Genomic DNA, 7,761 nt, shown 5'->3' on the forward strand with positions numbered 1-7,761 from the left:
CATATTTCTCGCATCAAATGACATCAAAACGCATTTTAATGGCCAAACTAACTTTAAAATAGGCATTTTCCACCGAGAATAAAACGAAGTTTGGCCATGTTTTTTTTTTCTGCAGGGATAAATTTGAAGATCACGTGACATAGACGAAACCATTGGAATCAATGGAATGCAGTTGGAGGTCAACCAATCACAGAGCTTGAGAACTAATCACGGGACTTGTCAAAAAGAGCACATGGTGTAGTCCTAAACGATAGCTGGGGATTCTGGGTAGTGTAGTGTCTTCTGCCATCCTTTACTCTGAAAATTTTTTTGTTTCTCCGAATCGAAGGGGAAAAATACAAAAGCATTGCACAAAATTTAAACCAATCAATGTTGTGTAATTAACAAGGATAATCTGGTGTTTTTTAGTCGATGAGTAGTGCAGATATCACTGTAAAATCAATCGACAGTAAGGGGAATACTTACTTCCGGGTGTACAATTCTCCGTTATCCAATGGGAATGGACGCTCACATTGCCTTTAAGGGCAGCCGACACAAACGAATGCCGTGCTTCCATGAGCGTCAAATCCCGCCGCAGATGGGAATACATTGTAATCAGTTGAAAGCTATTTGCGTCCCTTTATGAAGCTGAAGGAGCGTCACAACTGCACGCACGGGACCCTGACCAAACGTCGCTCCTGGACGATTATGGAGTGAGAGTGTGTTGATTTTTCCAGTATGATACTTGAAAAGTGCGCGGTGAATCTGGGGCCACCTTTAACAACAGCTTGTGACAAAACATTTCGTTTAGTGACTTTTTTTCAAATGTTTCCTTATTTTTCTGTATAATTACACAGACCAAGCGGAAGAAGTCTGATTCATGACTGTGTGAAATCAATGATCGTGAATCAGAATTGCTTTTAAATTGGATGCACATTCCAGGCAATCAATCAGAAAGCAATTCTTTGTGCCATGTGCAAGCCATTTACCTGAAAAAAGCAAACAAAGGCGATGAGGAAAAAATTGAGTCATAATAAAATGCTGCAGGGATTAAATCACGCAGCTGGCCTGGCATCCCCCAGGACGAGCTTTAGAAAGATGCTTGGGAGAAGGTTGTGCTGCTCTTCTGCTAGGTTGGCATGACCTGCATGAGGAAATAGAAGAGGTGTGATTACAAATTGCCAAAAACATCTGTTGGGTGTCAGGCAGAATATTAAGGTCATGGGGGCAGGGTATTGGGACATAATTACAGGCGTTTTGTCACGGCTGGACTGAAATTCAAGCAATGCAGACCGATTGGTTTTAATGACAAAATGGTGAACTAAAGGTACGTTCACACTAGGGGTTTCACAACTACCAATATTTACTAGTCGACACATTTTTCAAAATAGTAGTCGACTAGTCGACTAGTCGTTACGTCATAATAAAGACACACAAAGAGAGGTGTACAACTGTATTTTATATTGGAACTCATACAGTAACATTAAACACTGCATTTTAATTTGTGTTACATGGCTGAGTAAATAACAAACAGTAACTGGACTCACCAAAATCGACAGCAAAAAACTCTTGTTTACATAAATGCCATGTAAATCCAGTGCGCAACACTTTATTCGCTGTCCTCCACGATAACGTCCACCTTTCCATATTTTTGGTTTGGTTTGAACACCAACGCATCGACATGTGAGGGAAGGAGGCTTGACCGCTTTCGGGTGACAGTGTTGCCTGCCAGGGAAAAAACCCTCTCACTCGGGGTGCTTGTGGCTGGAATAGCCAGGTAGCTCCTCGAAAGCGGGGGAAGCGGTGCACGTTTTCTGCCCACCACTCCAGTGGATTATCCATTTTGGGGATATGCGGTGTCCGCTGGCAGTAATCCCGTAGCTCATCATCCGCATCACTGTTGACCCGTGTTTTCTTGCTGTTCGTTTGCCTCTGTTCAGTGCTGACGCCGGTCCGTTGCTCACTGGTGCTAGCATTACTGCTAGTGCTAGCTGTCGGCAGCGGGTGTTTCATCTTCAGATGGTTGCGCATAGCAGATGCATTTGTATTGTACTTCAGTACAGCTGTACACAACTGACACTTCACTGTGGAGTTGGTTACATCTTCGTTGAAGTACTGCCATACATAAGAATGTCGGACGTGTTTTGGAGCATTTTGCAGCACCTCGTTTACCTCAATTTTTTTCACGAGTAGTTGACTAGGGCCTACAGCGCCGACTAGTGGTAAAGGTAGTCGACTAGTCGATTAGTTGGTGAAACCCCTAATACAGATGGGACATGCTGATAGAAATGTGAGACTAATGTAAATGCTTAATAATAATTATAGGCCTTATTGTTTAATGGTTTTTCAATCTCTCTATGTTTATTAAGGTATGTTTGCGAAAACGATATTTGATTTAATTCTTTGTGTTATTTACAAAGTCTTACATTTAATTTGAAACTGCATAAAAACCTTGCTATACTCCAGGAGTTAGCATGCTAACGTTAGCCTTCAGCTCAAAGCACAGGAATGAGGATTTAAAAATATAAACGTTTTCATCCATCAGACTATTGTGTAATTGTTTTGTGTGTGTGAGTGTGTGTAATGAACATTGGAGCATCACAGGAGCTTTAGTGACAGTTCTTCCTCTTCCTTCCCTGCCTGGTGCATCCTAACATAATGAAGTCATGGAGTTGTTGAGTTTATGTTCTCTCTTAGAGAGAGGCTGTCATTTTCTGTAGAAAAACCTTTCTCTGGCCTTAGAACCAAACAGTGTAACTGGAGTGTTGTGAGGGTCCTAGCTTTATTTGGAACTGTATGAGCCCCCCGGAGAGTTTGAGTCCACGGCTCTGCTGTAGGCCTTACTACTTACTTACTGTGTGGCAGTTTACATTGGGGATTTGTTTTTTAATTCTTATTTCATTTATGTTGATTTATCTTTACACCTTGTTTAATATTGTAGATCAGTGTCAGCTGCGTGTGTTTAGTTTTACATTAATTAATTAATTAATTGCCTTAATTATCTCTCTATTTCTGTTGGGACTGCATTACCCAGAATTCCTGTGGAGTGCAGCTGCTGTTTTTGTAACATTCCTGTAGTTTGAAAACATACCCCAAACTCAAGGTCAACTAACAAGCTTTTTTTTTTTACTGTCATTCCAAATATCATTTTTCGTAATAAATGTTTTTAGTTTGCAAATGCATCTATAACTGGATATCCACCTTTTTGTTATAAAGGATATTTTCACATTCCATTGTTTGTTCAGCACAGACGCCTCATGCCTGTTTACTAGGAAACTGAAATGCTGAAGATTAATCATTACAAATGAAATGTTCTTCACATTTCTCCCACTACTGGCTGTGTGATTCATTTAACACCTCAAAATAACAAGAATAATAAAAAGAAACACATACCTCCCAAACCAGGGCTGAACTGTGAATACAATATTTCACATTGTTCATATGACTGTATCAAAATAAACATGAACAACCACCACATTCAAATCAAAGAAATATGATTCATGTTCATGTTCACTTCAGGTGATTTATAGAAGTCCTTAAAGATCTTCCTTGATCACAGGGATCCTGGCTGTTGGAATGGGAAAGTAGTGTGTATTTCGAGTGGGTCACAATAGTGCTCGTTCAGAGGCTCTGATCCAGTGCCTTGCTCTCTTAGAGGTTCTGAGATTTTTCACTAAATGCCTAAGCTCCAGTCAAATAGAAAAAGTGATATCTAGGTAAATATGAACATCTGCTGTAGATGCATTGTGTCCACTAAACTCCAGCTGCATTAACAACTGCCAGCTTTTCTATTCTGTTGGGGTGCAGACCGGATGTTGGGGTGCAGACCGGATGTTTGCTCTGATTCAAAGCTCTGTGCTGTAGCAAAAATGGTTTATATATTATAAATATACTAAAAAAAGTATGCTGTGACTCATTTTCATAAATGTCCTAGTTTAGTATAACTAAGAGTTTCATATAGCATGTTGAGAGTATATTTTGTTGGTGAAAAAAACTCTCATTAAGGTATTTAGTAGCTCGTAAAAAATGTGGGTAAACGTCAGTAATGTATACCAAATGAGTCATAATACAATATTACGATAAGTTACTGTTTTAGTTTTTCATAAAAAAAGGTATGCGATCGTTTACAACCAAAAAAATTATGACATAAAAATATCACAAAAAATCTAACTTGAAATATTACGCCATACAAATAATAATAATTTACTATAACTATAATATAAGATTTCATAGTACAGCATGTCATGAAGTCATAGAATATTATGGAATACACATGTAACAATAAATATGCTATAAAAAAGTCAAGAGTATTGTCTGTATTAAAATGAAAGCCCTTGTCATGAATGTCAAAAAAGGAAAGTCCAAAGTAGTCAGAGCCAAAGAATACTCTGCGGTTTTAAAGTTACTAGTATAGTATCTTATAGGGAAGTCTGATTTTTTCATTAAAAAGTGTGTTGAATACATTCGTATAGAATGTAATGAAAAACCCATCAAATAAGTCATACTCATGGCAAGTATGGTGTCAAATGAGTCATATAATAGTATTTCATCATAAAGCATTCTATTGAAATGTCATAATAGTATGTCACAGTCACATATTTGAAACATTTTTTTGAAAGTAATTAAAAGTGTGACAAAGATATCTTACTTTAGTATGTCATAAATAGTCAGTTATTCTATAATATGTTGAGATTCTTCTTATCTCGGGTACTTGGCTACCAGGAGCAGAATGTCATCCTGCTAAAGTTTAGTTTTGCTTTTATTTCCATATCAGTCAATGATTCTATCTTTGCCATCCCTATTTAATCATTATTATTCACACTACAAACACATATATGATGTATTAATTGAATTTGAATATATAATTGCTAATATATATTTTGGAGGATAAAATGCAATGTATTTGCACAATATGAGATCAGTGAAATGTAAGTTGTTGTGATGTCTATACATGTACTTCATGCATAACAAAGCAGAGTTACCAACAATAGACCTTCTAATGTTTTAATATAAGATGACAGCAGCATTACAATCAGAGAACAGTCACAGTAAAAACAAGAAACACAAGCTTGGAAACGCTTCTATTAAATCAAACCGAAAGTAGCCGTTGAGTACAAGCTGAAAGAAAGGCATCTGGACTCTGACAGTACTCTGTCATATCTAAGCTGATGTTTGGCTGCATCACTGCATTCATTGCTCAGAGACAGTGGCTCAGAGGTGTGGGATGATGCTTGCAGTCATTTCCTTTCTGATTCCTTATTTCAGAAGATCTGATTTGTTGTGTAGCCATGAACATATCTCTGCAGCGGGGATCTCCTCGTGTCACTTTCTGTACACGTTTAGCACAACACGAGGATCACATGAACACAGACAGGAAGCATCAAACTAGCAACCTTTATCCACTCATACAGCCGTATCTGACACACAGCTGAGGGGGTGACATTCAGAACTCTTATTAATAATTCATTTGTCGTTGGCATTGACCTGGAACATACCCTGTCAAAAATATATTTGTATCTACACGGATAAAGACAGCAGAGAAGTTGAACTTCTGATGGATGACTGTTGTAGAATAATACAATGCGGCTGTGCTCTGAAGTTTAGCTCTGAAGTGATATATTGCAGAGTGGAGCAGTGATGATACTGCAGAGGTTTTGATCAGAGGAGCACTGAACTGGTGCCTCTGCTGTCAGTGTTCCTCACAGCGTGCTAAACCCTGGCTGGAACCTTTCTACCTGACTGTGTTTTGAGACATTTGAAAAAGTTCCTGTGGTTGTTAGGATCCAACGGAGGACTTGCCATCACAAAGTATAGCTTTTGAAAATAATCTATAAAATACAAGTTGGATGATTCCAGAACATGCAAGCGTAAAGCCAAAGCATCTCCAAAGGAAACCCAGCGCAGGGCTTTATTCAAATGAATATACAGTATATTCAATTGAATATTTATGGTTCTGCAGCTATAGTGATTGCAGCCAAAAAGCTTAGCCTACTATATCTCAACAGGAACACAAGGACAGCTAAACTAAGTGATAACCACTGTCTCATGTGACATTACAACACAGTACAAGTTGCTTTGTGTTTGCAGTCTTTGAAAGATGTGAATTCTGCACTGTACTGGCTGCTTTTTAATTCAGAATTCAGAATTTAAGGACTAAGACGTGTCAAAATCCAGACCTATCCCTAAACGTAAAAGTTCACTATTGATCCAGTGAATGACTGGAGAGATTTAATGCTAACCTGTGCAGCAAACTGGCAAAACCCCTAAGAAATGAAGGATCCTAACCTCTTGGATTTCAAACCTAAAAAGTGAAGACGCTTAAACACAAATGTAAAATCAGTTGAAGTTAGGACAACATAGCACCGACGGACTATTGAGTCGTACTCTAGAAGATTGCTGTATTCCAGGAAAAGAAGCTGTATTCATTGCCTCTTTAAACAAGTTCTCAGAAGTATCTTTATCTTTATTAGAGCAGCTATGGGTCCTTTGGCACAAACATGAAGCCAAACTGGAATAAAACCCTGCCGGAACATTCCCACATGCTTTTGAGACACATGGCCTGCTATATAATACATTCACTCTAATACAAAAGATAAATAGATATTAGCAATACCTTCCCAAGCCTCTGGGTTACATTCACTCCGTCAGTCCAACAATGTACAGTTCACTGACTGTGTGCCCCCCCCTCACAGACCCAGAGAACGCTAGAGACCGGTTTACGGCTGGTTCTGATGCAGCTGATCTCTGTGCAGCACGTTGTCCATGGGTTCCACTCCATCACTCCTCCAGCTTCTTTCCGTGCTTTCTTCTTCAAACATTTGTTTATTCTTTGAACTAGAACCACGAGACAGAAAGAGTGAAGTGACTCGCTTATTACTACAGCAGTGTATATTCATTGGTTTCTTCTTTCTTTTGAGTTTCTTGCGATGCTGAGCTCAGCTGGTGTTGTTGAATGATGAAAATGTTGTAAAGCATGTCAGGCTCTGGGTAGAGTTTAACCGTCCTCCTGCCCAGGCTGTGTGATGGCCTCTATGACACTGGGGGTCTCCAGCCCCCCCGCTGCCTGACCAGCCGAGTCCTGAGAGAAGGCTCTGCTGCTGTTCCTCTCTCTGTCCTGGATTCTCTGAGCGTGTATCACCAAAGGCTCAGTTAGAAATAGTTACTGTCACAGATTTAGTTTAAATGTAATAACCTATATGGAGTTGTTTCCTTTTAGCATGCTGCCCGCACTCTGAACAACTAGATGCAGTTTGGTGGGGGGGTTTGACAGTGTTAACCTCTAATAATAATAATCAGGAATGTTTTATTCCAATGTGATGCTTCCTTATCAGGATGTAAATATTTAAGTTTTTCATTACTCGTTCTTTTCTTCCCTCTCTCACTGTCTGTACCTTCCGCTCTCTGTCTCTCCCCCCCTCACTCCTCAGTGATGGTGGGCAGGTGAGGGTTACTGGGGGAACTGGGCGCACTCCGCAGGTCCGGCCGCACGCTGACGCTGGAGATGGACCACACGTCACTCAGCTCTGCAGATGGGGGGCAAACAGTCAAAGAGTTTATAGTTCATACCTTCACATGTCAAGGAGCACTGTGGGGGAGGCATGCCATAGAGAGCCCCTCCCTTTCTGGTGGACCTCCATGGGACCTTATTTCGGAAAAAGTATGTATTGAAGCGAGAGAAAAGTTATCTTTCGACCCCGTTTGAATTGTGCCACAAATTACACATATGATGTTTGTCAATCTTAAAAAAGCATTTCCAAGTAAAAAAAAGTCACAGTTTGTCGT

The 7,761-nt window shown here is 39.6% G+C and overlaps 1 long non-coding RNA gene across 1 annotated transcript; it reads right to left on the minus strand.

Annotated features, from left to right (window-relative positions):
- Nucleotides 1-4,969: 4,969 nt before the first annotated feature.
- On the minus strand, nucleotides 4,970-7,510 carry LOC104944372 (uncharacterized). Its single transcript, XR_798217.1, has 2 exons — nucleotides 7,371-7,510; nucleotides 4,970-7,102 (listed from the first exon to the last, which is right to left on the minus strand). It is a non-coding gene; the product is annotated as an uncharacterized lncRNA (long non-coding RNA).
- Nucleotides 7,511-7,761: the final 251 nt, after the last annotated feature.

The sequence above is a fragment of the Notothenia coriiceps genome, unplaced genomic scaffold, assembly GCF_000735185.1.
Source record: "Notothenia coriiceps isolate Sejong01 unplaced genomic scaffold, NC01 NC01_scaffold00008012, whole genome shotgun sequence".
Classification (NCBI taxonomy): Eukaryota; Metazoa; Chordata; class Actinopteri; order Perciformes; family Nototheniidae; genus Notothenia; species Notothenia coriiceps.